The following is a 26614-nucleotide window of genomic DNA, read 5'->3' as shown; positions in this document are numbered from 1 at the left end:
CTCAGCACAAACATACTCAACTGATATTTCAAGCAGGTGTTGTTAAAGAAAACAGATTTTTCCTAGTAAGGGCCTTTGGTGAATTTTTTTCTGGATTTGAAGGCCATAATTTTATAGGATAGTAAGTGATGGTTCTCCGATGTCTCAGAAATTCAAGTAATGTCAACCTATTTGAGAAATTAACTTACCGTGTCAAAGACTTCTGTAAACTCCTTATAATTTAAAACAGTTTACTGTTTAATTTGTTTATCTCAAACTCCAAGTACTAGCACAAGCAATTTTTATTCAGGAGCTCATCAAGCAAGTGCTCATTTCTCAGAATAAATGCACCCCAGCCCAAATACAGGAAACAGATATTACAGCTGCCTGGTTAAACAGAACACTGCTAGTGAGGAACTCTGGTAAATATTCTCCCTATCTGGAATCAGTTCAGCTGAAAGTATATTTTCATTCATCATGAATGAGAATAAGGGAAAAAAAGGCAGAATAATAATTAAAAAAAGAAAAAGGCAAAAAAAAGCATATACATGTAACCAGTGCCACTGCTGTAAAATGAAGGAGTTGAAATAGGTGTGTTAAAGACTGAGAACTTCAGTATAAACATGCCTGATCCTGCGTGCAAGGGAGCAGTTCCTACTCCTGGACATTCTGCGCACATGAATCCCTCCTAAACCCCACAGCTGCAAGAAGAACTGGCATGCTATTAAATGACACCTGCACTTAGATGAGAATGGCTAATATGAGTTGCAACTTGACCAGCTTCAGGTATTTACTGACAAGAGAGTGCATTTTAGTCATATATGAAGGTGAATTTCAAACACCAGTGTAGGTCACCTAGCATCCAAACTCTTGGAATAACCACTACATCAAGGAAAATAATTATCTAGGTGGTCAGACACTTCCATAAATAGAAAATAAATTGGAAGTTCGTGTGAAGCGTGAGCTGTAAAACTCGGGTGTACACAAGAAGACTCAACTCTTATGTAAATACAAAGCCTTCGAGCACCTATGGATTTGTGCCAGGGACGCTGCTCTGCCTGCTGCAGGAACACCGGGCAGTCAGGAATGAACAATTACCGCTTTTGCTCTCTAGAGGTCCTCCACGAGCTGTAAACGCCCCAACTTGGGTACTGTAGGTTCCCTGCTGCCGAGTGGCATCGGCACCTGCAGCTTGGAGTCTCTAAATACCTCAAACACCACCTCTCCCTGCGTTCACCCAAACAGCTGCTCGCACTGCATTGGAATCTGTGCCCGGCTCTAAGAATTCGGTGGCAGTGACTGGCACAGGCACGTCCCAAACTAGCAGTTACCACTAACACGGAGGAGTTAATGCAGCTTCAACAGTGAAAGGCGATTTCTAGCTCTGCCACACACCTTCATTTTCAGCAATGACAGCGCAAAGCAGCCTCTGCTTGTATCAGCCTGAGAGCACAGCTCAGAGCCAGGGTGCCTCAGAACCTTAACATAGATTGTGATGCCACCTTACATCTACTGAGGGAGGAAAAAACCACGTTAAAATGGAAGTTCTTCTGAATTAATTTCATCAAGACTACTCAAGAGTACATGCAGCAAAGACAAGGGGTAATGTGTGAAGTAGGGAAATTTATTCTCCCAATTAAGACTGTAAAGCAGAATATGGGAAATGCCTCAAAGATATCATCAGATAACGGCACTTGGCTATCAGCAAATGACGAATGTCCTTTCTGCCACTAAAGCACAAGAGCTAGAACAGTACCATGGGCAGGCTGCAGCAGCCTTCCTTTCAACTTCCTAGGCTTTGCTGTAGACCACTTCCCCTAACTAAGTAGAAATAAGTGGAACAGAATAATTATTATAAACGCAGCTCCATTAACTTAGGTCTGCTGATTTAAAAAGGTCATAGATCCAACAAGATGAGGAGAAAGAAATTAAATGTGGGAAAGAAAAGCTTTATGTGTATGGACATTCCTGAACAGTACTAATTTAAAGTAGCATTTTCCACCCCAATTCTCTGGAGTTCTAATTGAAGTTCTAACCTCAAGGCGCCCTTCCTTCCTCAGTCAAAGATTTGCCTCTCTCACAGCTGCATGGCAGGAGTCCCACTGGAGACCTCCGAGTGCCACTTCTGAGCTGCCATCAGAGCTCCTGTTCAGCAGTACACATGACTTGACCCAGGAGTCATGATATGGGATCTCTTCCCTGACATCCACTTGAGAAACAGCAATGAACTCTTCCTCGGTCAGCCTTTGTGCTGGGCCCTGCTTGGTGGGTGGTGGGACAGACCTGGCTGGGCCTGTGTTTGCCAACAGCTCTGATAATTGCAGGCTTGGCACCAGGGTAACCCAGCCTGATGATGCTGCCAATTACCCTTATCCTCCATCTCACCCTCCCCACCTCCAGTGCATCACTGGCAATTAGCTGGGAGGTATCTGAAGGCAGGGACCAGGCCACCTGGGTACAGGAGCCCGCACACCGGGGTCCAGGGGTGACTTGTGGGCGTCACTGCCACATAAATGACAACCTTGGCTTCTGATTACTTTACAAAACACAGCCCCAGCTCAAGAGATGTTAATGAAATGTTGTTGACTGGATGTCAAAGAATGTTAGTACAAAGAGCTTGATTTTATTTTTTTAAGCAGATAACTACCAGATTCTCACAGCTTTTTACTTTCAAGGGATACATAAACTATTTAACGGAGGACTGAAAGGGCTAAAATGTTATTCAAGTAATAGAAACTATTTCCCAACCTTGTTTCCTTCTCTATTCAGTTACTAAAATCTCCTCCACTGTTACACTAGAAGATTAGAGTCCTAAGAATAGTTGCTACAAGTGAGTTCAGTATAGTCTAAAATGCCAAATACCTTAATGAGAATGTCCACGAGGACTCAAATCTGCATTGCATCCTCACTACAATACCTCTCCCAGAGCCTTAGTCCAGTTTACCTGTGACGACAGTTCTTCGCTCCCTATTTGTGGAACCCCCTAAAGAATAGCACCACAGCACAAAAACCATTCCAGAAACAAAAGGCAGGATTGTTTTCACATCATTCATTCGAGATTTCTTTCCCTTGTCTTTGCTGTCTGGTTAACTTGCAGATCAATCTGGACAATTACCTGACCTGTGTTTTCCTGCAGCTGTTGTACTGACAAGTGCACCAATGTATATTCAAATGAAAGAGTAAATATACAAGGGTTTATAAAACAAACACACCAAATATTGACTGGGGCCTGTAAAAGCACAATTATTCACATGATAGCATTGATAGGTTGAAAGATTAGAGCCTGTAAATGCTGCAGTGTGTGAAGGCCATGTTTTATGCTCAGTGTGCAACAAGTTTCTCTAACTGGCTGGCTCTGAGTTACAAAATTCTGTAACAACAGATAATTGGGAGTTCCTTACTCTAAATGAATACTAAGAAACCTCTTTTAACTGTCCAGCATATTCAGTTGCTACCTAAAAGGAACTCTGACAAAGAATTCTGGTCCATTTTTCACATGGGCTCTCATGAGAGCTTCACTTGCACTCAGAGCTAACCTCAAAGACACACCTCTCTTACCTAACCAGCTTACAAAGGAGCCAGAACCTCATTCTATATTCCTTTGAAGTTAATTATCCCTACTACTTCTAAGAACAAAACTTAAGTTTACTAGAAGTCTTTTGTTATCCTCAACTATTTGGACTTGCTCAATTATTTCTGAATTACAGAATACCTAAAACATTCCAAGAAACAGATGGTAAGACAGAACCAGCTCTCCTCACAAAGGACCATTTTTTTTTCCGTAGCACGGGGGCGTAGAGTATTTGTGATGTTGACATTTGTGACTTGGTAAATACCAGAATGTATACTTAGTACCACACAAGCCTACTCAGCAAGAACTCAAACATACCTGGCTGTTCACAGGGAGCTGTAAAAGGAGCCATCCCATGTCAGAACTGAAAAATGAAATCAGGGCAGGGCAGCTGAATCCAGATCTTGATGAGTAACCCGAGTAATAAGATTGCACAAGAGTGCTGTAAAAACCAATAGAGACATAGTACAATTACAAGCGATTTCCCATTAATTACAGGTGAGAACTTGGATTTTATATATGGATTTTAATGGCACTGAAACTGGATTTTATATGCTCTGAAACACTGGCTTACACATGTCAAGCATTTAAACAGTTCTGATAAACTGGCCAATGAAAACTTCATTACTTAAAAGCCTGCACAGAAGTTACGGTAAGGAAAAGACTGGTTTTTGCAGGAATATAAATATTCTTTTTAGTCCAGAATTTATCCCATGCTTAGAATGGTATAATTATACCCATTGACCCAGATAATCTGGGAAATTTTACATTTATGTATTAAAGAAACACAAAGATTACTATGTTTATTTCTTCACTGTGAAATCAGTAAGGAGAAAAAGTGATAAAGCTGCTAAATCAACACAATTTTTGTTATAACTGCACAAGTCAAGTCTCAGGAATGCCTGTGTGTTTGAGACAATTCTCACATATAAGGCACAGTTATACTTCAACCAAATCCACAGATGTCTGAGGTTTCTGCTCAAGCCTATTCTTCAGTACTGTGTAATGTGACATATATTCAATAGTGTCACTAGGGATTAATATGACAGACATAACATTCTTCTTTCTGGAAATACTCGAAAAGGTATTCAAAATAAGCACTTAAGTATATGAAAAGGCAAACAGAAGATAAAAACAGCTTCCTCATGTTCTCATGATTTTTCATCAGCAGTTTAGGATCTAATCTGCCCTCGCCAGTGGTGGGTTCAGCAATGACTTTTCTCTGACACATAGCTGCAGGCCAGAACCTTTCCTCCTACATAATAATGCTTTTGGGATGATTTATTACCCATTTTGTAACACCTACTTGGATCATGTTGTTGCATTGGGTCCTTCTACCTTTCTCCCACATGTACATAAAGCAACCTTTACTCATGGGTGGACACAGAGCTGTCCCCGTTTCCACAGGCTGCTTCATGACACATGGTCTTCTGCTCTGACATCTACAAACACCCGAAATCTTCTGATACCTCACTCGTGACTTGTTAGTCTGCATCACCTGAGCACGCCCATGGTGCACGTACCCATTTCAGGCACTTCCGGCAGCTTTCTTCCAAAAGGAAAAAACAGCCAGGTTAAATGTGTGCCGGAAGGTCTCTTAGTCAATAACACACATAACATTAAACACGTGGTAATTTGTTTTGGTCACTTAACGACATTTTTGAGGCATGTCATTCCTTTTCCATGACACCATTTAGATAAGGGAATTTGGGAGGGCTTGCAGATTAGGGATGCTGGATGCACACCCTGAGAGCATCCTGACTTGGTGTTGTAATCTGACCTCATAATTTATTCTGTGCTGGGCAAAACAAACAAATGAACAGCTCTCCAGACATGCAAGATAATGCAAGAAGCAACACTTGCAGGCAGCTGTGTGATCTGGGTGGGCTGGGAACAGGAACGTAGGGGTTTGCCACAGAGTGCCCCTGTGGACAAAGGCTGATACACCCTAACCTCTTTCAAGAGCCACCCATAACGCTGCAGGTTGCAGCCTGTAAAAAAAGAAATTAAAAGCTTGAATTCATCAATACTACTATGTGAGGATTTTAATTCTTGTGTGGATGTTTATCATGGATTATAGCTGGACATGATTCAGCAACTCCCTACTTCAATCACTTTCCAGAAGTGTTTGCAGTAAAACTGACTTCTCAATCAGGAGAAACAGCATGTCAAATGACAAACTGGTGTTTTACTGCAACCCACTGTTTGCTCTTGTGTCAGCACACTTGTACTTATTTTCTTAATATGTGTTTTAACAAGGGGCTCGCTATGCAACTTGCATGTTTTCTTTTCATGAAGCAGCAGAACCAGCTGATGATCTTACTGACTGATGAGCTAAGTGACACAAGATGCTAAAGATCAGAACAAATACTTGATTTTCATATTGCATTTGTTCCCATAGTAATTAGTTTAAAGTCAGCTAAGAACCCAGACAGAATTGATGCTACTTAAGCCTTGGCCTTTGTTTGAAAATGCAGGAGGGCATCAGAATATGAATAACAGAACAAAAACCATAATTTAGTGTGACACTACTGGATCCTTAGTGTCACCACTCAGGGTCTCTAAAAAGATAAACATCAAATATTTCTTCTTTCTGCCCCTATTCCATGTGGCTTTTTTAAGGCACATAAGGCAACCTCAGCCAAGGGACATAAGTAATAAACTTGGTAAGCAGGCTCATGAAAGAAAGCAGAGGACAGACACCAGCAGCTCCACATCACCCAGCCAGGGTGACAGCAAAGGTTATTCCCAGCAATGCAGCAAGTGTGCAGCTGCAGACACAAACTGCTCTACCTTGCCATAGTGAGGGGTGCAGAGGCAGGCGTCCTTTGCACTTGATGCAGGACTGGATACGCACAGACTGCCGAGATTAGGATTGTCCCAGGGAAATTGACAGAAATATTTACATCTTCCCCTCTGCCTCTCCCCCCATCATTTATCCATTTCAGCTCCCTTGCTGTGCTTATCACTCCATTTCTTAATTCCCTAATCTTTGAGAAGCAAGTGGAATCTAATAAAAATCTTCATTAAATCGGTGGTTCAGAATATTCCATCCTGCTGACAGAAGAAAAACTTATCACATTATGCAGACAACAAAACAACATAGAAGGACTAAGAAAATCAAAACAAATCCTCAGATGACCATGTGGCCTACACACATTTTTTTGAGTTCATTTGCTCTGCTCTGGACACTGGCAGAGAGTTGTTTTCCAGGACACCCACTCTTTTTTTTTTTTTGTATGGTGGAACTAAACAATTAGCTCAACCTCCACCAGTATTTAACATTTGTTTTAGTAATCAGAAGAAACCTTTCCCAAATGGTTACTACTGAATAGCATTGAGCTTCCCTTCTACAACTACAGTCAATACTTTTTTTTCTTTCTCCTTTTTTATTTCCAAGTGAAAACAAATACCTTCAGCATACTTGCAGCAATAGGCAGCTGTTTCTGGCAACTAAAGCTACTAAAGGGCATTTTGAACTGCACCAGAAAACACTGCCCAACACTTCTGACTTACAGATCAATAACTCTGTCAAGATACCAAAGAGCATATATATGTTCATGGTCTCAAAGGAAACTATCAAGTGTTGAAGAGAAAAATCACTCCCTTCATAAAAGCAAAACTGCCCAATTATGCAAATTGTCTCCAACACAGGCATTGTGCATTCTTTGGAGGGTAAGGCAGCAGGGGAGGTCCACGTACATTCCTCTACAAGCCCACTCCCACTGGGCTGGGAGGGAATGTGTGCTGCTAGGACATTCTTCAAACTTCTGAGAGTCAGCATCATCTGCAACCTACTGCAATAAGCTGCAGAAGAACGACAAGCATCCCAGTAAAAGCCTCTGTGTGTGTGTGTATATGCGCACCTGAGTCTGGAAATGCCAATGGCGGTCAGCCCGATGTTACTGGAGATCCTGGCTGGAACCCCCAACATATTCAGGACCCACTTGTTTTTTTCTAGGGGCAGAGTCATACGTGGCACGGAAGCACAAACAGAAAAGCGAATCATTTCTGTACATGCACAGTGGGCAGGTCACAGTCTCAAATAGGTCATGGGAGCCTAAACTCAAAGACTGGAGTTTTCTGCAGAAATATAAACCCACTTCACAGCAAGAATAATTTCAACACCTTTCCCCAAAGGTATTTCATCAGATAATTACGTTACTGAGAACACTAACCAACTTCCAGAACTAGAACCACACGTGACTGTTCAGATTCTGTGGCAACCCTGCAAGCTGTGCAGAGCCGAACGTGCCATGGGACCTCGGAGCTGTTTATTCCACGAACCCAGCACGGACGATTCCTGTCATGTTACATTAAGTGCAAACGCTGCTTTGTGCTCAAGGAAATGCTTTCTGCAGAAACAGGACAGGAGCGCAATGCAAATGCCACCGAGTTGTCCTTTACGCAATAAACCTTCTCCAGAACGGGTGGAAATAGATAACACACAACAGAAAATCAATGATTGCTCCCAAGCACTTCATTTACATCCCAGCAGGATTTGCATACTCCAGAGCGCTTAGGCTACCCCAGGAACACAAAGCATACCACCCTCGTTCTGAGCGGGCAGGGTCTCCTTGGCACTATGGCTGCTCAGTGACCCGCGCAGAGGAACATCCCTAAAGCAAAAGTGATTCCAGCAGTGAATTTTCCAGAGTGATTTTTTCACAAGCCCAGGCACCCTCTCTCTTGGCGCAGCAGCCCCGACTGCTGCTGCAAGTGACAATATCTGATCCACAGCGGGCATCAAGTGCTATCACCGCCTTTGCCTTCGACTCCCCCTGCTCACATAGGCTTTGGCCAAGCACCACCGGGAGTGTGAATCAGCGACTTGTCGCAATTGCTGATCAGAGTTAATGAGCTGGGAACAACAGAAATCGCAACAAATCTCTTCGCTGAACGCAGCACCTTGCTCAGGATCCGAGGCAGCTCTGAAGGCTCAAACTGACAATGCAATTACAGGATATTGAAAGCTGCCCTACATTTTTGCTTGGTCTAAGTGTGTGAATACAATTTAGCTGCATCCTTGCCAACTGATAAGCATTTATCCCTTTCCAACGTTTTGTCACCTCCACACTGGTTTTGACGCACCAACTTAAGACATATGAATTTCTGGAGTTTCCTAATCATCGATTCTGGCACTGTACTTGAAATTTCGCAAAAATCTCTGCGAACGAAACATGCTGCAAGAAGGATTTCAAGCTGAGCAATGAACAAGCTCATCATGAGCTACATTCTCCTTGGGAATGGCTTATGGCTGGAGCAGGCCATACTCACATAACCCAAGGCTGTTACTCCTCTTAAATTCGAGTAGCTAACAAACTTGGGGGCATTCTTAAATCAGTGCTTCTTAGGGCTTAACTAGTGTTCCACAAAAATTAAAAATCAAGCAAATGACACACAAGGCTTAAGGAGCATACATGTAACTCATTTTTATACAACTTACTCCTGCATCATAGGGGCTTTTCATCATCTTTCCAGTGTACACAGTAGCTAAGAAATGACCCCAAATTCTTGTTGCAAAGTTGATGAGTTATCAGTGACAAATGCCATAGCTTCCATACCCCAGCTGGCATGACCTGTGCCATAGAGTATCAAGAACTTGGCTCACTGCTCAGGAACAGGAGGGGCAATCTTGCACTCTTATCCCACTTCCAGGTTGGGAATCCAAGCAGGCCCCCATGCTGGGATGTGATTTCACACCCCACATGACAGGCACAGGTCTGTGTGGAGGTGCATGACACAGAACCCTCCTTTGCAGATTCTCTCACCGTGACATCAATGAGGGCAGCAAGTGCAACTCCACAACAGGGTTTCATTACAATCAAGTCTAAACACTCACATGCTGCAGCAACAGCAACCACAAGGTTTGACTTGTCCCAGCCAGAGTATTCAGACACTACTGGAATATCTGGCACCTTTAGTGTGGTAAGTGTGATATCCTGTGATAAGCGACACGTCACCCCTCAATAGGCTCATGTCTCAATCAGAAGCCATATTCACCTAACAGCAAATGAATCTGTGGCTTCTAAAAACACCCAGCTGCCACATCCCTAGCTGTGACACACATGCACAATCAGGCACCAAATGAGCTTGGGTACAGCACTACGAACAGAAGAATTGAGACTCGCCCATCTGTCCATACCAAGCACTGGTTCACTTTCCCCAGCCACACATGCCCTCGCCAATGTGCACTACAATATTCTCTTCACCATTCTCAGTCTTGGAGAGCGTTCCCTCTTTTGGTCACTGCCACCTGCTGTTCAGACCATTAGAAGCAGCTCACTTGAGTTGTTCTGCATTGCTAAGGGTAGGCCCAGCTGCCCAGGCCCCGTGTTCTCCACACCCTGCTCTCACCGTGGCACTGCTCGACTGCTCTGACCTCCATCAGCAGCTCTTGCGTTTCTGAGATCTCTCTGCTGATACACAAGGAGCGGTCGCAGATTTGCATAATGCATTCCAGCAAGTTCAACGGGATACACTAGTGTAACGCAACACCATGGAGGGTGGTAATACAGGGACACAAAAGAGCCACATTCTGCTCAGAGGAACAATTCCAATTCGTTTGGTAGTTAAAAATCTATGTATAAAATGGTGTATATACGTTTACAGGTGATGACTGCATAAAGCCAAAACTGTCAGTGACAGTGTAAAGATCAGCCCTGCACTAACTTCATCCACTACTCCACTCTCCTGACTTACAGGTTTCGTTCTCGTGTCCTAGGCAATGCCTTGCAGCATTGCTTATGTTGGCCCAAGCCACTACACCATTTTCTGGTTTCTTTTTAATAAAATGGTCTTCAGTTGAAAGGCAATCAAAGTAACTCAAGAGGTTCTATATCCTACACTCTAATGTTTCACCAGATAGCATCAAAAACTGAGTTTCCAGCTATGCTTAAGTGCATGCCTAAGTTGTGGATGTGGCCAATGCTCCTTATTTCTTAGCATCTGAGTTTACTGGACATAATTCTTCATCTAATTTTCAGTTCTTCCTGTCCCCACTTGTCATTCATGTGTCAGGAGCAAAGGCGCAGGATAACCTCCCAAATGCTATAAAATCTCTTCCAAGAACATCAAACTACTGTAGATCAAACATATATATTGATACAAACACAAATCTCAGAAGAAAAAAAAAAATCCCTCCATGTATTTCAATGGTAAACTTCAGCCACAGTGAAAATACAGAACTTCATTCATACTTGGAATTGCTAACATTCCGAGTTGATTATTCCTACTAGTTTTGTTGGGTGAAGCCACAGTGGGATACAATTACTGTGCTGCAATGGCAAGTGTTTGGAGGAGCCCCATCATTTTAAGGAAGATTACTTTCTGGTCAGTGTACCAACTTTAGAACAGGAAGTCGTCAGATAGTTAAACCAGACAAATCTTGAACCTTGTAAATTCAGGAACTTGACTCGTTATTGGATTAGTTGGGATTTGGAATGTCCCAGCACACAGGCCTGTAGGGAACAGCACCAGAGCTGCAGGCAGGACAGGAGCAGCAAGAACAATCATCAAGTGTCACCCATTGCATGCTGTGACACACCCTATAGAGAAACCTTTCCTTAGTTAAACCTTGTGCAATAAAACCCTCTCAGAAACAATGACAAATCCCTGGGACAGGCTCACTCCCTAACTGTCTTGTTGTCTCCCCATTTGGAAGGGAAAGCTTTTGGCACTGGTTTCCCAATGAAAATTGTGCCAATTTATCAGTAAGAAAAGGAACAACACTAATTAAAACAGGGGAATATCACAGCCCTTTCAAGTTCTTTTTTGCTTTTCCCCATCAACTCCCGCATTTTCTTGGAATCACTTTCTTCAGTATACTAACGAGAGAGCAGAGCAGGTACAAACCTGAGAGCAAACATGTATTACTGCCACAAACTTGCTAAGGGAATGTTTTACAAAGCCAAAGATGAATAATAGAGCAGTGAAGTTCATTTTGCTCCCTTGTATCATAAGGCACAGCAGAGTCTTCGTTTACAGGCAGAAACTGATTCCAGGGGATCTCTGTTCCAGAAACAATCAGTGCCACAATCACCTCTGCCTATCAGGGTATCCAGTTGCAGGAAAGGGTTTCTTGGTGACTGCAGCTCTAGGTGTGGTGAATACAGCACCCAGTCTCAGCAGAATTTAACTTCCTAACTCTCCAAGTCTTTACTTGGGCACTTTTACATCCACACAGAAAAAAAAAAAACTGTCAAGTTCAACATATATTTGTGTACTTGTCCATTAAACTACTCCACTATCAAATGTCAAATCCATACTTTCCAGAACAGAGGTAGTAAAGCTTTTAATTTTTTCACTGATTCTCAACATTGTATATTTGCACTTTCACAAAGCAGGGTATACTTTCCTGATCTCCCTTTATCAAGTTGCCTACCTATCACAGTAAAAATCATATTGTTACAATTCCTGAAAAGCACGGAAAAATCCCAGTTCAAACTCAAGAGACAAAAATACTGTAACATGCTCCAAGACAGGATTTTAGGATGCAAAGCGGTTATAACAACAGATGGCACTATCACTTTCTCCTATAATTAATACTTGGGATCAATATATATTTGTGATAACATGATTCAGGGCAAAAATATTTAGATTTTTCATATACTTATTGCATTTGTCTTGCTCCACAGAACACCTGCACCATCCTGAAGATAACAGAATTTAGTTACACATAGCTTGAGAAAACAATTTTATTAAACTACTCATTCTTTTGAAAACAAACTTGTGCTGAACAGTATAAACCAGCAGTGGAGAGAAAACACAACAGACCATTTTTCAACAGCAAAGCACAAGGAAGGCAAAAAGACAGTCAAAACATTTAATGTTTGACTGATGTGGAACTGAAAAGGAGCTTAAGTTACAGCATTCACTGAAGTGATCAAGCAGCCTTCCTGGCACAAGCCCAAACCAAAGGAAGAGCCACCTGACATGGAACTGGAAGGCTTTGCCTCTCCTCATTAAAGACTCACATTTCCTGTTCTACTGCAAGCAGCACCCATAAGTGCATTTCTCAGTGCTGATGTTGGAAATAGGAGTTGGCATTGCTTTGGTGAACATCCCTAAAAATATAAATCTAACCGACATATTAAAGTACGAGGGAAGAATTGCAAGTTGCAGAAGTTATTTTGGGCAATAAACTGCCAGGCAGCAGGGAACACTGCCCAGTGACAGCACAGAATGGCAGGGGGGTATGGAGGAGACCCAGAATCTGCCACAGGTTTGCAGTGGATATAACATTACAGGTGACAGTAACCAGACACATCAATGCTTGATTTCAGACCAAATTCACAAAATTCATCAACATGTCTAAAATACTCTTTAACACACTTCTTTCATTGTTCCTGAAGAACAAAATAAATGCACACTACTCATTCTTTAAAAAACCACCACCCTGATTCTCACACACTTTACCTGACAACATTTCACAGACAATTTCTTGCATTCCTTGTGCTTGTGCATTTTTAACAATACCTGATGTATCTTTTAACTGGGTTCTTTCTCTCTACAAGTGTGATTGTGCTATCGTGAATTAAAAAAAAAAAAAACTATTTCACCAGAACACAAGTACTTTCATAACTTCTTTCTGAATGACTTTTAAGTGCACCTACAGTCCTACAGAACCACAGCTGTACCGTTGCACCTTTGCTCTCCAGAGGCAAGCTGAAGTTCTTGAACTAGTTGGCAAGTCTGAAAGCAGCCCACATCCACCACACACAAGTGCTTTTGGATAATGAGACATCATTCCATGAAGAAAGAAATGCTCATTATGAGAAGTCTCAGATCCCCATGAATTTTAAAGCCAAGTGTCTGTGAAAGTGCCTCCAACTCCTCTTTCAATCAACTCAGTATTTCTTTATAAGCAAACCTGTCAGCCTTTTTATCTTTAGGCACCCCTGCTGCTTTGGGACCATCCTGACCAGGTATCATCTACCCTGAGATGGGAAGCACCAAGCAGTTTGCCTGCCTACCAAAGCTATTCATCTCCTCCTGTTCTTCCCACTTTATAATGAAAACTACCTCCTGAACTGGCTGCTCTCAGTGAGGCCCTGCCCCTTCTGTCCCAGGCATAGAGGATTCTCCATTTGCAGGTGTTTCCAAGGTAGGGCTCAGCAGACTAAAAGAAGGTGTCCTTAAACTGTTTCCAATGGGAAATGAGTGAGAACTGTTCTGACAGCCACAGCAGAGGTCAGTCCCCACATTAAGAGCATCCCAACCATCACTCTGGTTACCACTTAGCTTCCCCTCCTCAGCAACACTCAGAACAGGTTCAAATTTAATTTCCTGCTCTGTCAAATCAAATCAAAGCCATCAATGATCTATAAAATTCACAGCCCCTTTCATTTTGCAAGCTGAATTTTGTTTGTCCTTCCCCATTGGCCTCTGGAAGCCTTTTCCCCAATATTTGCATTATGAAAACAGCAGGTCACATGATACATGTGTCTATTGCACTTCCTAGGGCAAAAGAGCATCGGGAAGCCTACTGTAATATACAGTTTCATCTTGAACTAAATGTTGATAATCTTAAAGAAAATTAACCCTAGTAAGAGCACAGGAACCAGCCAGGAGAGGTGAACTAATTCACGCCAAAGTTATATCATCAGTTGGAGTTACCCCATTTCTACACCACTGACTTCTCCTGGAGAAACCACAAACAGCATAGCCTTTCCTGAAAATTACTCTGCAAACAGAACCAGTTACCATCGTCTTGATTCTTTTTTCCTTTTACTAGGTATCAAAAACTCCATAACATGGTAACAGTGAGCCTACTTGACTACAAGTTCAAACCTGTTTTTGTCTGCACTCACAGCTGGAGAACAACATCAGCTGTGCACCTTCACCTGTGCCAAATACATTTTGCAAGCAAGCCAGATAAAATGCAAGACAACCACAGAAGTTTGGTAGCCTAATTACTAGAGCCAAACTCTTATTATGCCTCACTGCAGAAAAAAAGAAATTTAAAAAATCCAGCCATAGAACCACATAAGCCACACTGGTCCATCTGACAGTGGCTTAGAATTCTGTAAAATTACTTAGGGGATACACAGGAATGTATGGATACATAGCAAAAGAAGTGTCCCAAGGCAGTGTAATAAAATAAGGAAGGGGAACCTCAAGGTTATCATATAGCTCTTCAAGAAATAAGAAAAATACATTTGCGTTAGCTAGTCCTTGAACTCAGATACAGCCTAAATTTAACCTCTGCCCGTTAAAGTGAAAGTAGCTATTGGCTGGGAAACTTAAAAGATGTGCTACCCTAAGAGAGCAGAACAGCAGCAATAAATACCAGCATCTCATCTTTTCCATTGGCTCATTTCAACATAGAAATTTGGCTTCAGTCATACACATCACACTCACAACTTGGTGCCCATTAGCAACATAATACAGTGTAAGTGTAAAGCAATAATTTAATCTCAGGTCACAATTTTTACTGCCTCTCATGGATACACATGAGAAAGAAGGATGCACTACAGCAATATCTACTTAAGTAACTCAACTTGTGTGACTGATGCCTCAAGTAAATAACACTTCTGTCCTCCTTGCATTAACTCCACTGCTTCAAACCTGATTTACAGACTGAATCCCATTAGGAAAAGAACAGCAAGCAAATGCAGACTGTAGTAGTGAAAAAAAGCTACCCAGTGCCACAAAGCTGTACTAGTGCTCACAGCAGAAGGGATGCAGTAATTCCACTAGTTGGGATATGTCCAACTACTTCAAATTGCTTTGGTAAATACTATCAATAAATAAGTTTATTTTAATTACAGTATCCTATGTATTCCACAATTTTTAGTGCATTAAAGGATTGCAAAGAAAGGAGCTATAAGACCAGAACTCTTTTTGGAGATGAGTCCCACTGTTTTTAACAACTAACAAGAAAATGCTTGGTGTAGGGGAACAACACAACAAGTTGGTCCATCTGCAGGGTTAGGTACATACCTCACTGATCTACATTACTGATCCCATCTCAGCAGTGCTCCTTTTCCCATTTATAACAAACTGGTCAATCCCACTTGGAGACCAGCTCAAGGGTTTCTTACGGCACTGATTTCATACACGAAGCACACAGATGACACCAGCACACAAGAATGTCATTGCTACCTCTCCCTCAGCAGTACCCATGTAGCAGGAACTGCTATTGCGCTTACGCCCCACAGCTGACTGACAGACAGATGATTGTCATCCACAAAGGAAGTTGCATCCACTTGTGCTCCACTGTGTTATACACATTCATTGCCTGTCGCTCAGGAATCGTCCTAAACACCTGGCTACCTGTCAAACCTGCACTGTGTTCCTAAAAAAGCACCACATAGCAGTGTCACCTCTCACTGTACTGCAAAACTTGTATCCCAGAACTGCCTGCACCTGTAACAAAGTGCTTCCATTAAATACTTGGTTGGCTTCTTTTTCTTCCTGTATTTAAGTTGGCATCTGTAATGCGGGATTTGCTGTGGGTTGCAAATGAAAAGGCTTTCAATCAAACTCATCTGAAAAGCAGCTGTAGGTGAAATTCAAGGCATGGGCTCAGACCAGTAAGGGGTTTAAGGGGATCAGCTTCTGCGATGTAAGCTGTTATGCTTTTATTTGTAGTGATGAATGACACCTGAACTGGATTGTGTATTGCTGCAGTTGCTGTAGGGAAGGGACCTGCTCACACACAGCTTTAAATTTCATACACAACACAGCAAGCAGAACATGCGATGCAAACAACAACACAGCCACGTCAATAAAATGTCAGAACGGTAAGTTTGAAAGGAAAAAGAAAATAATAAATGATGAAAACAATACTGTATCATTTTATGTTCAATCTGTTTTTCCCCTTCTGTGGAGAGCTTGGATCTTTGTGTTATTTTCATGCTCAGCTACCATTTTCCAAAAGCATTGAATGAACACTGAAGGACAAAGGTGTCATTCTGGAAGATACAGCTTTTCGCAGCAAGATAGCCCTGAGATGTTGATTCTGTTGGTTCAGTGTCTCTTGAGCTCAGATGAGCAATAGGAAATCCATCTGTCAGCAACTCTGTGACTCCCTCTGTGCTGCTAAAGCAAGGAGGGTCGACAGCATCTGAGTGGAGCCCATGGACAGCCCATATCCTCGCTACTGAGGATACAATCAGAACAGGATAGCACAGCTAAAAAGCTCTCATACCCCAATTCACAGGCTGCAGTCTGTTTCAACTTCCTAAATGTTGCTTTTGAAGGAAAACTAGAGGCTCACTTCCAGCTGCTTTATTGTTTAGATGACCCAGATCATGTTTTTAAACACATTTGCTCAGCTGAGCTATGAACTGGTTTCTTTGGGGAGCAAGAATTATGCAGAGCATTAAGACCGATTATAAGACACTGCCTTTCATATCTGAATTCACACAAGTCCTGTAATGTTAAGAAAAACTGGTCAAGAAGATCAAAGGAGAAGGGAAGGCAATTAGCAGATTGTTTCTTTTGAAGAAGGATAAGTGCCAGTTTCCCAGCTTTTGTTGGTAAGAAAAAGCGACAGCCTTATTTTAAGGGGCTCTTGAAACTACTGCAAATGACAGAGACATAAGTTTGAGGCTTGTGAAAGATTTCTGCTTACTTTAAAATCTGAATTTGTGGCACATATTTACCTATTACAGTGAGGCAAAAAAGTCAATATTCTAATGAGCAGAGATAATGCAAAAACCTCAGAGGGGATAGTGCATTCTGCATAGACTAAGTTTGGAAAGCTGACACTAAAGAAAGGATGTATTAGGTGTTGACTGCTACTTTTCACTGAAACCCAAGAAAACCAAATGTAGTGTATTCTATACCTACTCCATCTTGCTTGCAGTGCAGATGATGTTTGATATTGAAGGTCCCACTTATGACTGAAGATGCAAACAGCAATGAGCCAGACAAAGAGGGCTTATCTCATTTTATATACTCTATAAAGCAGCAGGAGCTCTCCAGTCATTGGAAAAGAGCTGCAAAGGCACGTACTGACTAAAGACAGGAACTACAGAGTGATAAACCAGGAAAAGATGCACAGACAGAAGCAGTTGATAAAAAAAGCTTTGTTTGGGACATCAAGCCCCAAGTTGTGGCCAAGGTGATAAAGCAAACCAAGACATCACTGGGTACCCCACAGGGAAGTTTCCTGGGTGCATGGAATCTCAGCTAACCAGGAACAGGACAGTTGTAGCTCGCGCTGCTTCTGCACTCTCTCCTCAGCACCATCAAATGAATGACACCGCAGCCAGGAGAAAATCTTGGCTGAGTTTTGGGCTATACTCAAAGGACTCAAAAATGTTTTCAGCCAAGCTAAAATACAGCTGATTCTGTAAGACAATATGCAAACTGAAGCAGAAATGCAACTACCCCTTACCAGCTAAACATTCTGTCTTCAAATATATGGACAGAAATGAAGTTCCTAATTAACCTTTTGAGTTTTGTCTCCAAGAAGGAACTTGTGGATTTATTGTATCAAAGGAAAAAGTAAGAAAATAGGTCAATTCATTATGCAGCAATGGAAAAGGCAATGTGGAAGACAAAGATGAAGCTGGCATTTGCAATCTCAGGCACTTAAACATCACACATTAGAGAAGACTTTCGGATTTCAGTTCAACACACAACTATGTAACGGAAAAGCAGATAATAGAATTTATGACACTATGTAGGATAGAGAATAGTACTGATCTCTGAAAAATGTTATCAACACAAAGCTGGAGTTAATGGATGTCAGCTCCTAACTTTCCAAGTAATAAATTCACCTATAACTAAAGCTCAAAAAAAGCAGATCACAAGGGCTGTGGGAGATGCACTGCAAGCGTTTCATCCAAGACTGCTCAAAAAGAATCCTAAACAAACTGTCAAAGAATTCCAAATCACACATGCCAAAAAACCAATCAGCTACCCAACATGAAAAATCATTCCACAAAAGCTCCAAACCAACAAAAAGAAAATCACTCCAATTCCAGTTACACTGCTATTTTGTCCAAGAAATTGTTCATCAGGGCATAGTCCTTCCTTATTTATTTGTTTAGACTTTTAAAGTACCCTGAAGAAAGGCAGACTTTAGTCAGGTGACCAGTGCAGAGCAACGTGTGCTGTGACAAAAAGCAATGCTGCATGCAGAAGAATGGCAGATCTAATATTGTGCTCCCAGATTAATCTGTGTAATGCAAAGAGCACACCAACACCAAACCAAGGGCTCAGAGTAAAGAGTAACTACTGTGGGACAGTGGAGCTCCAGAGCCAGGCTTCTTAACTTGGATTAAGGGATCATTTGTGAGAATGGAAAAGGAAAAAATAGAGAAGATGTTTATTTTGATGTCTTCACCTTCACCAGCAGCCTTTGCAGCAAGGGAATTACTTGCAAGGGTAGAAAAGGGCCCAGTCATTGATGTCTGAGACTGATTCTGACAACTCCAGTGGCTTGACAGATCATAGCCTTCAAGCTGCTGTTCTCTTCATCCCCTTTCTTCTCCCCAACTGTCACAGTTCTGTCAAAAAAATCTGACGTACAAGTTGCCGAATAAGTACATTTCTATTCAATATATAAAGTCATACTGGCTCCTTCTGGGGAAACTATTCTGTCACGGAAAAAAAATTAAAAAATCACGTAACTTGTTCTCAGGAGTGCTTCTCTCCTCTGGCACACACAATAGCTGTGGAAAGCATGCAGGGACATAAATCAAGGACTGCTCCAACTCAGCACAACCGACTCCTAACACAGACACTCTATCCCATAGCACTGAAAGCAAATAGATGATGTTCTGAGGAGATTGAACATGAAATACATCATCTGTATCATGTTTAATTCAAATAACTCCTTCACCAAAAAACCTCAGCCCCATTACTGGTAACCATCAGCAACACTGTGTTGCTTTGAAGCATTAATAACAACACGGTTGAAAATGCACCTAAAGTTCCCAGTTCATGGAGAAGACATATAAGGTCCCCAACTCCTGGCCAATTTTAGAGCAAGTGTATTTGACATGGGAAATCCAAATAAATATATATATGGACAACTGGTCAACGCGCAGCTGTCAATCCAGCTTCAGTTCAGGTGTTACCTTCTCATTACAAATGAATTCAGAGCAGCTCTAGGTTTGGAGGCCCATGCTAGAACTGCCCACATATGAAAGCTACAATACGTAATAAAAAATTAAGCACCCCACTTATGTTGTGCGGCCTGCACACCTACAGGATCCATATAATTTGCATCTGTTGCTGAAAGTGGTCTTTTCAGTTTAGGTATCTGGTTTAAGGATCAGTAGACAATTAACAATTGATAAGCTGCTCAAATAGCTCACTTGATATCTCTGTCTGAGCACGCTCCCACACTGTCAGTGTCTCAGTTCACTCTCTCAGCTACACTGAACAATAACTCCAAATCAAAACAGAGGCAGCTGCACTAACAATGTCAATAAGAAAACTGCTCCACTGCTGCCTTAAAAAAATACAATCAAATAAATCAGCATTTATTGGCTACATTTCCATTAACCTTGAAGCCTTAACACATCCTCTTATAAACAAGTTATTAGCAGTGGATGGTGTTCTGCAATGCTTGTGAATTGCTGCTTAACTGCATTTTAATAATTGAGAATGGAAAATTTTATCACTGTGTACTAAAACCTTGTCAGGATGAAATGCTGGGGAGCCAAAATTTGCTTTAGTTTGTTGTTTTATTTTTAGAACGAGAAATAATTTTGTCCCTTCAGTTTTTTTCTAATTGAATTATTTAAACTACCTAATAGGCTTTTTAATTTTTTAAGGGCAACGCACAAGGTAAGAAGCAACTCGTTAAAAAAAGGCCAAGTCAGTTGCCACATAAATTACATCAGGGACAAATCCAAAGGTAATGTGTGCATCCATCAGAGTCACAGCTCAGGAAACAGCAAACTGCAGTGTGCCATGGCATCTCCTCCATACACCTCTTCCCCCTCCACAGGGCAATCACTGTGTCTCACTTATTAAAAGGATGCAGCTTCGTGGAACCTCGGGATCACATTTCCCGAGAAGAGGTTTAGAACCAGCTCTCCCAAATTGCCTCTGATGCATCATTTTTACCTCTTGACCCATCATCCTTTAAGAAAACTCAAATGCCAATAGTATTGCTGTCAGTGACCAAAAAGGAAAAGAAAATACAACCTGCTCTGATAGTTAAAATTCCTCTAAGCGCATACCCACTCGTCATTTCCCATTTGCTTTCCCTTCTGTAGGCTGCACACATTTTCCCTCTGCATCTTCCTATTTGATAAGGCAAGAGTCATCCCTTTCAGGAAATAAATTAGAAATAAGTGCTTGGATTAACCAGGCCTTACTGACCTTCCTTCATGAATAAACAATGAGCTTTTCCAGAACTGTGAGAGAAACGCATTCCATAAAATGAATGTGTTTCTTTGTTGTCAGACAAAAAAAAAAATCCAGCACAGAACCAAAGCACTTTGTTCTAGGCTACTTGCACTTAGCACGGGTTTTTAATCTTGAACTTCTGGAGAGGTGAATTAACCCTGCCACACAAAGGAGCCTCAACACTCATCACACACAAGTCTCAAAAATTGCACTGAAATCAACTACCTAGAGCAAATTTGCCCTGCTGGAAATCCTAACATGGGGTGGATTTAACCAAAATAGGAGCGCACTTATTTGTTTTTCCCCTCTTAGCTTTGGAGCTTCTCAAGGAAGCTCAGAGCCTTTTGCCTTTTTTCCCCACCTGAATTCAAGGGTGAAAATGTTAAAACTAAAGAAACCAATTACATTCATCATTTAGGACCTTGGATATGTTGCACCTTTTGTGCAACAAAAAGCCCAGCAAAAAAAGAAAATACAAGAGATTTTAGGCTGCTTCCGTCATTAATGGGTTTTATGATATTTCCTAATGTAAATTAGGTTGCTTATTAATTCTTTTGTCTCCCCTGGAGTATTCAAAAACATTGCTGAAACAAAGTTCGCACACAAGTGCAAACATTTTTTTCTGTGAATATTTCTCTGTTTCAAAATACAACTGCGGTAGAGAGAGGCACCACCTTCTCTGAAATACAAAAGCTGCTTTGGAGAAGGTGCTTTCCACAAAGCAGTGAAACAAGGAGTGCTCAGCTCTTCCTGTATCCCCATGGCTACAAACCAGCTTTGATGCACGGAACAACTCTGACTTCCAGTGAGTATTTACTCCCAAAGGACACAAGAAGGCCAGCCCCAAGGATACCCAGCAGGATTTGTAGAAACATACTCCAGGGTTAGTCAGTAGTACAGTTTCCATAGCCTCACCCCCTGCCTCCAATGCTTGACATAGATTTTGAGGATTTCTTTTTGGGGAGGAGCACTTGAGGGGTGGCAGGGTGGAGGAATGAAGAAATATTATCCTGTTCTACCAGCACCTCCTGTTACTCAGATGTTCCCATCATCATCTAAGGAGCAGAAACCAAAATCCCAGCCTATACTTAGTGCTTGAATCACAAGCATCACTCAAATGATTAGACATTAAGAGAACTGCATCAGGGAGTATCAGGATGGACCAGCATCTTGCAGAATTCATCTCCTATTTAATTCACGTTATTCAGAGCTTGACACATTTTTATTCCTAATAAAGCAGTACTGCTGACATGCCATGCTCCACGAAATTCTTCTTTCATAATCATGTGCTGGTGATAAACACAACAGGGAAAAAAAAGACCAACTGATTTTGTATCAGTAATCTGAAACATATTCATAAGCAGTGTTGTAAAAAATAGATTCTGCAAGTTCCAGGGAGTAAATACAACATTCTATACATAACAGTTCTCCAGCTAATAAGCTATTTTTGGACTATGCTGGTCAAAGTAACAACATGAATAACAGGGGAAAAAAGACCATCTACTGAGATATGACTGATTAGAAATCTGTTTGTCAAATCAGATTAGAATGACAGCACTTGTGCCAGAAAAGCCACACACCAGAAAGCCTACCTCAGGTACCCCTAAATAATACCAATTTCTCTAGGGAAAAACATGCAGCTTTCTTTTCCCACTTGTATCTGTGGGTTGTCTTTTTCAGAGCCATTCACTATACAAGTTTTTTCTGGGGATTCCTGTTTCCTCTTCACTGACCATGAACCCAGAGGAACAGTTCTTGGGTTCTGACCATTTTTAAGTGCACAGTTAAAAACAGCATCGACAAATCATCATGAGCTGTGGTTACAGTTAAGGACATTCAACTCCCCATTACACAGGGGAGTCCAATCTCAGGATAATCTCAGCAACAGGCTGAGATTCTGGCTATGAATTCTGAGCTGATGCTGAGCACACCAGAGCTGGGTTCAGTACAAGCTCATGGTATAATGGCGTTGTTGCCAGAAGACACTTGCACAGTTTCAACGGTTGCTATGGCCTCTACACAATTAGGAAGAGACCATTAATTAGCTTGGATTGAATTTGAGTCAGAAGAACTCATTCTTCCATTACAGCTCACGTAACTTATCAATTCAAGCAATAAATATTAAGTAATTTTATCTATGGCTGTCTGTTTTTACATGTGTAATGCCTAGAAGATTATGCTTTTCCTTATAGAAATAGAATTTTTTCCATCTTCATTCCCATCTTAGCTTCCGTTTAGAACCTACATCCCATGTTCTATACAATGTATTGTTATCTCTACTATTATGTGTACACAGAGAAGTACTTGTGTATAGAATATTGCCAACACACCCCTTTTAGAATGAGAGTCATTTTCCTACCCAAGAGGGCAAAGGAGTAAAAATGACAAGCTGTTATTTTTAAATACAATGCTAACTCCTATTCCTCAGCAGCCTCTGTTCCATCTGAGTTAGGCTGGAACAGATTGGATTTTAAAAATGTAGCTAACGCACGTTTTCTGTGGAGCACTAACAGCGCATCAAGTTCTTCGGGCCTCTTTTACTTGCTTCCTCTACTGCCAGAACAGAATGTACACAACACAGGCCATCACTTATCACCTGCACATCAGGGCATTATGTGTTTAACAGCAATAAAAGCTGAGAAGATGCCACTTCTCAGTTTCACAGGACACAAACTTTCAGTTGGACATCCCCACAAGGATTGGGAGTTATACAAATAAAGTTTCCACAGCAGTGTACAGCAGTATTAGCTTTGCAATGAAAGCATAATTTCAGGAGACAGGAAGAGCTGTAGCTGCCATTATTACAATGATGCCATGAGCAAGACATCTATGAAATATGACCAAAAACATTGAAAGTAATTAAGAAATTCTTTTAAAAGTTGACATTGATCAATTATTTTGTATACCAACAACTTGATCATAATCAACCTTTCATGTATTCTAAATGTCAATTAAGTATGCTTATTCCTCAAATAACATCTTTTGCTGAAAACTGAAATGACAACAAGCATCATACATTTGTTTCTTTCAAAGTGAATAGTTATTTAGGAAAACTAATGAGTTATTGCTCTCATCTGCATTTTTCAGACACTCCCACAACCCAGATACTGCTTTGCTAAGATACAAAAACATAGTCAAGAAGAAATGCTTCTTTTTTAGGGTTCAAGTTCTACTTAATAGTGTAATACTGGCTATTTAATTACAGGGAGCACAACTTCCATTTAATTGTTACCTTGCGACACCGTAAGTCCTTAATACCAAGTAATTGCAGAAATAATTAAATGCAATTATGTCACTGATTGTCACTGATAGATATAAATTACGCATTAATCACGATCTCACACGTACCTCACACGACACGCCATGGCAAAGCTTATAATTAGAATAGAGAAAATCCAATTGCAGAAAGGCAGCCCAGAGGCTGGATAGAATAACTTGAGGTCCTTGGGAGTCACAGAGTGATTCAGGTTGGAAGGGACCCCTAAAGCCCATCTCCTTCCAGCCCTCTGTCACGTGCAGGGACATCTTTCACTAGATCAGGCTGCCCCAAGCCCCATCCAACGCGGCCTTGAACGCTTGCAGGAATGGGGCATTGACAGCTTGTCTAGGCAACCTGTCTCATCACCTTCATAATAATGAAATTACTCCTCATATCCCACCTCAAACTATTCTCGTACCAGTTTAAAACCACTGTTCCTCCTCATTCCCACAGCCAGCCTCTCTGCACTGGAAGCACTGATACACACCCCCCAAGGAAGAATTCCATTTTCTGTGCAGTTTTTCTGAAAACTAATAAATTTTCCAAATACTATTCATACAGAAGAGCTTGCATACACATCAGAATTCCTCGGAAGAAAAAGCCCAACTACACCAAATGGTGCTGTGAGACCTTGAGGAATGACCTCGAGGCTGCTGCAATGCTGTGAGTAATTGTGCTACTCAGGCTGTTCAAATTAGGCTCTTCTTGCTGTGACAGCAGTTCCCGGTGCATGCCTGACTGAGCTTTCAGAAGGGATCTATTTGTTGTTTCAGTGTGGACCCTTTGGAAACAACCAGGACTTCAGAATGCAAAATGCATAATTTTTTTTCACTATCCTGCACATTACTGTTGGTGCTTGGAATCCAAGTGCACCTATAATTTCCTAATAGCTTGACCTACACACTGGTTTTATAGTAACTCTGCAATAGTAAGAAAAATTTCTGGACCTTAAATTAAGGACCACAGCTCAGAAGTTGACCAAACCAGAAGAAAGGGAAAATAAGGCATCTTTTAGTATTTCCATCTGGGATCAGACAGCAATTTCTCACATATGATATTTAATAGATTACACATAAAGCTCTTCCCTTTTTCCCCAAACTAACCAATAATAAAACACAGTACACCACACACAGGGCATGCATTCTGTGATGCAATCACCTAGATCTGTGATGTTCACCAGGCTACTTTTCCAAACAAGAGCTAACACTTGCCTCTCCTTTTACCAACACAAGTAATATTTGTAAATGAAACAGTGACCTCTGTCACTATGAACTGAATTCTTGTTGCAGACTGAAGCTGGCCAAAACTGAACATGCTAGATAGTAGTGATTGTAGAAATAAAGAATATAACACTTCTGCACAATTATTTTCCCATTCAGAAACCTGTTTTGGGTGAATACAAAGAAATAAACCTGATCAATAAAATTACATGTCTAGTATCGGATCAGAAACTCAGAGCTGCCATATAGAAAAGCAAGAGCTGTACTTTGGCTTTTAACTAATAGAGTAATCTCTGCTAATAACTGTAAAGCTTAAAATAAGTCATCCATTAAAATGAGATCTTACATCTCAGGTGTAATAACATCTCTACTCAACCTCTAAGCATTGACATTGCAAACATTCCAAACCCAACAAGTATCAGAAACAAAAAATTCCAACAGAAAATTAACCAAGTAGAAACAATTTAGTTTTGTCATAATGAGTCACCTTTAGGGTCATCTTGGCTTTTCTCTTACCCTTACACCTCACCTCCCAAAAAAACGTCCATCCAATCCCCAAGGAAAGTTTACAATTAAATCTATGGCAGTTCATCAAACAAAGTGCCTTGCTATAGCTGTACAGCTCACCTGCCTGAAGCACTCCATCACTAAAACCCATCACTTTGCACCCTGTGGTTATAACTTCCATTATTTTCCCCCATGATAAAATTTGGCGGCAATTAAGCTAAATATATGGCTTCCCTTATAGAAGAAAACTGCAAGAAGACTCCCTTTTAGGAAGGGGCTGTCTTTGATTTGCTCACGCATAAGAAATGAAGCTGGGTTGTTTTTTTTTTTGCCCCTCAGCTTCACCTTCTGCACTGTTGTACCTCTGGAATCAGCCACACCTTGGCTTGTCTCTTACAAACAACAACGGCAAGGGAACACTCAGAGTGTGACAGGGAAAGCCAAGCTTCATGCCACAATATTCTGACACTTAGCAGTTCTACAAGCAGCTTGTGGTCCTATGAGGAGTCACCACCGCTTTAAAAACAGATACTATTCACAGGAGATAAACCCAAATCTGATAGCTCTCCATGGAGAAGGTAAGGTAAAAGCTGGTTGCCATCACTGCTTCATTTCTTACTTAATTCTGCATCTTTCTTTCCCACATCTACATGCCCATCTTTAAAGCAGATATCAAGACAGCACTATTTCAGTTAACTCCCAGAACTAGACCTGAAAAGGGAAATCTGTGATTCAAAAAGCTGAAGTACAGCTTCAGAA

The 26614-nt window shown here is 41.2% G+C and overlaps 1 long non-coding RNA gene across 3 annotated transcripts in view; it reads right to left on the bottom strand.

Annotated features, from left to right (window-relative positions):
• The window catches only part of LOC148184235 (uncharacterized), a 65485-nt gene that overhangs the window by 24535 nt on the left and 14336 nt on the right, over positions 1 to 26614 (bottom strand). For 2 of the 3 annotated variants that reach the window (XR_015772747.1, XR_015772749.1), the window contains exon 4: positions 3869 to 3992. The exons of the other annotated variant lie outside the window; for it this stretch is intronic. This is a non-coding gene — a long non-coding RNA (uncharacterized LOC148184235). The remainder of the gene's footprint in view (positions 1 to 3868; positions 3993 to 26614) is intronic. 3 annotated transcript variants of the gene reach the window in all.

The sequence above is a fragment of the Pseudopodoces humilis genome, chromosome 6 (assembly GCF_049639895.1).
Source record: "Pseudopodoces humilis isolate 2021_Gansu_Grassland_sample_001 chromosome 6, ASM4963989v1, whole genome shotgun sequence".
Lineage (NCBI taxonomy): Eukaryota > Metazoa > Chordata > Aves > Passeriformes > Paridae > Pseudopodoces > Pseudopodoces humilis.
The sequence above is the reverse complement of the archived record's forward strand: the minus strand, read 5'-3'. Positions and strand labels throughout refer to the sequence as shown.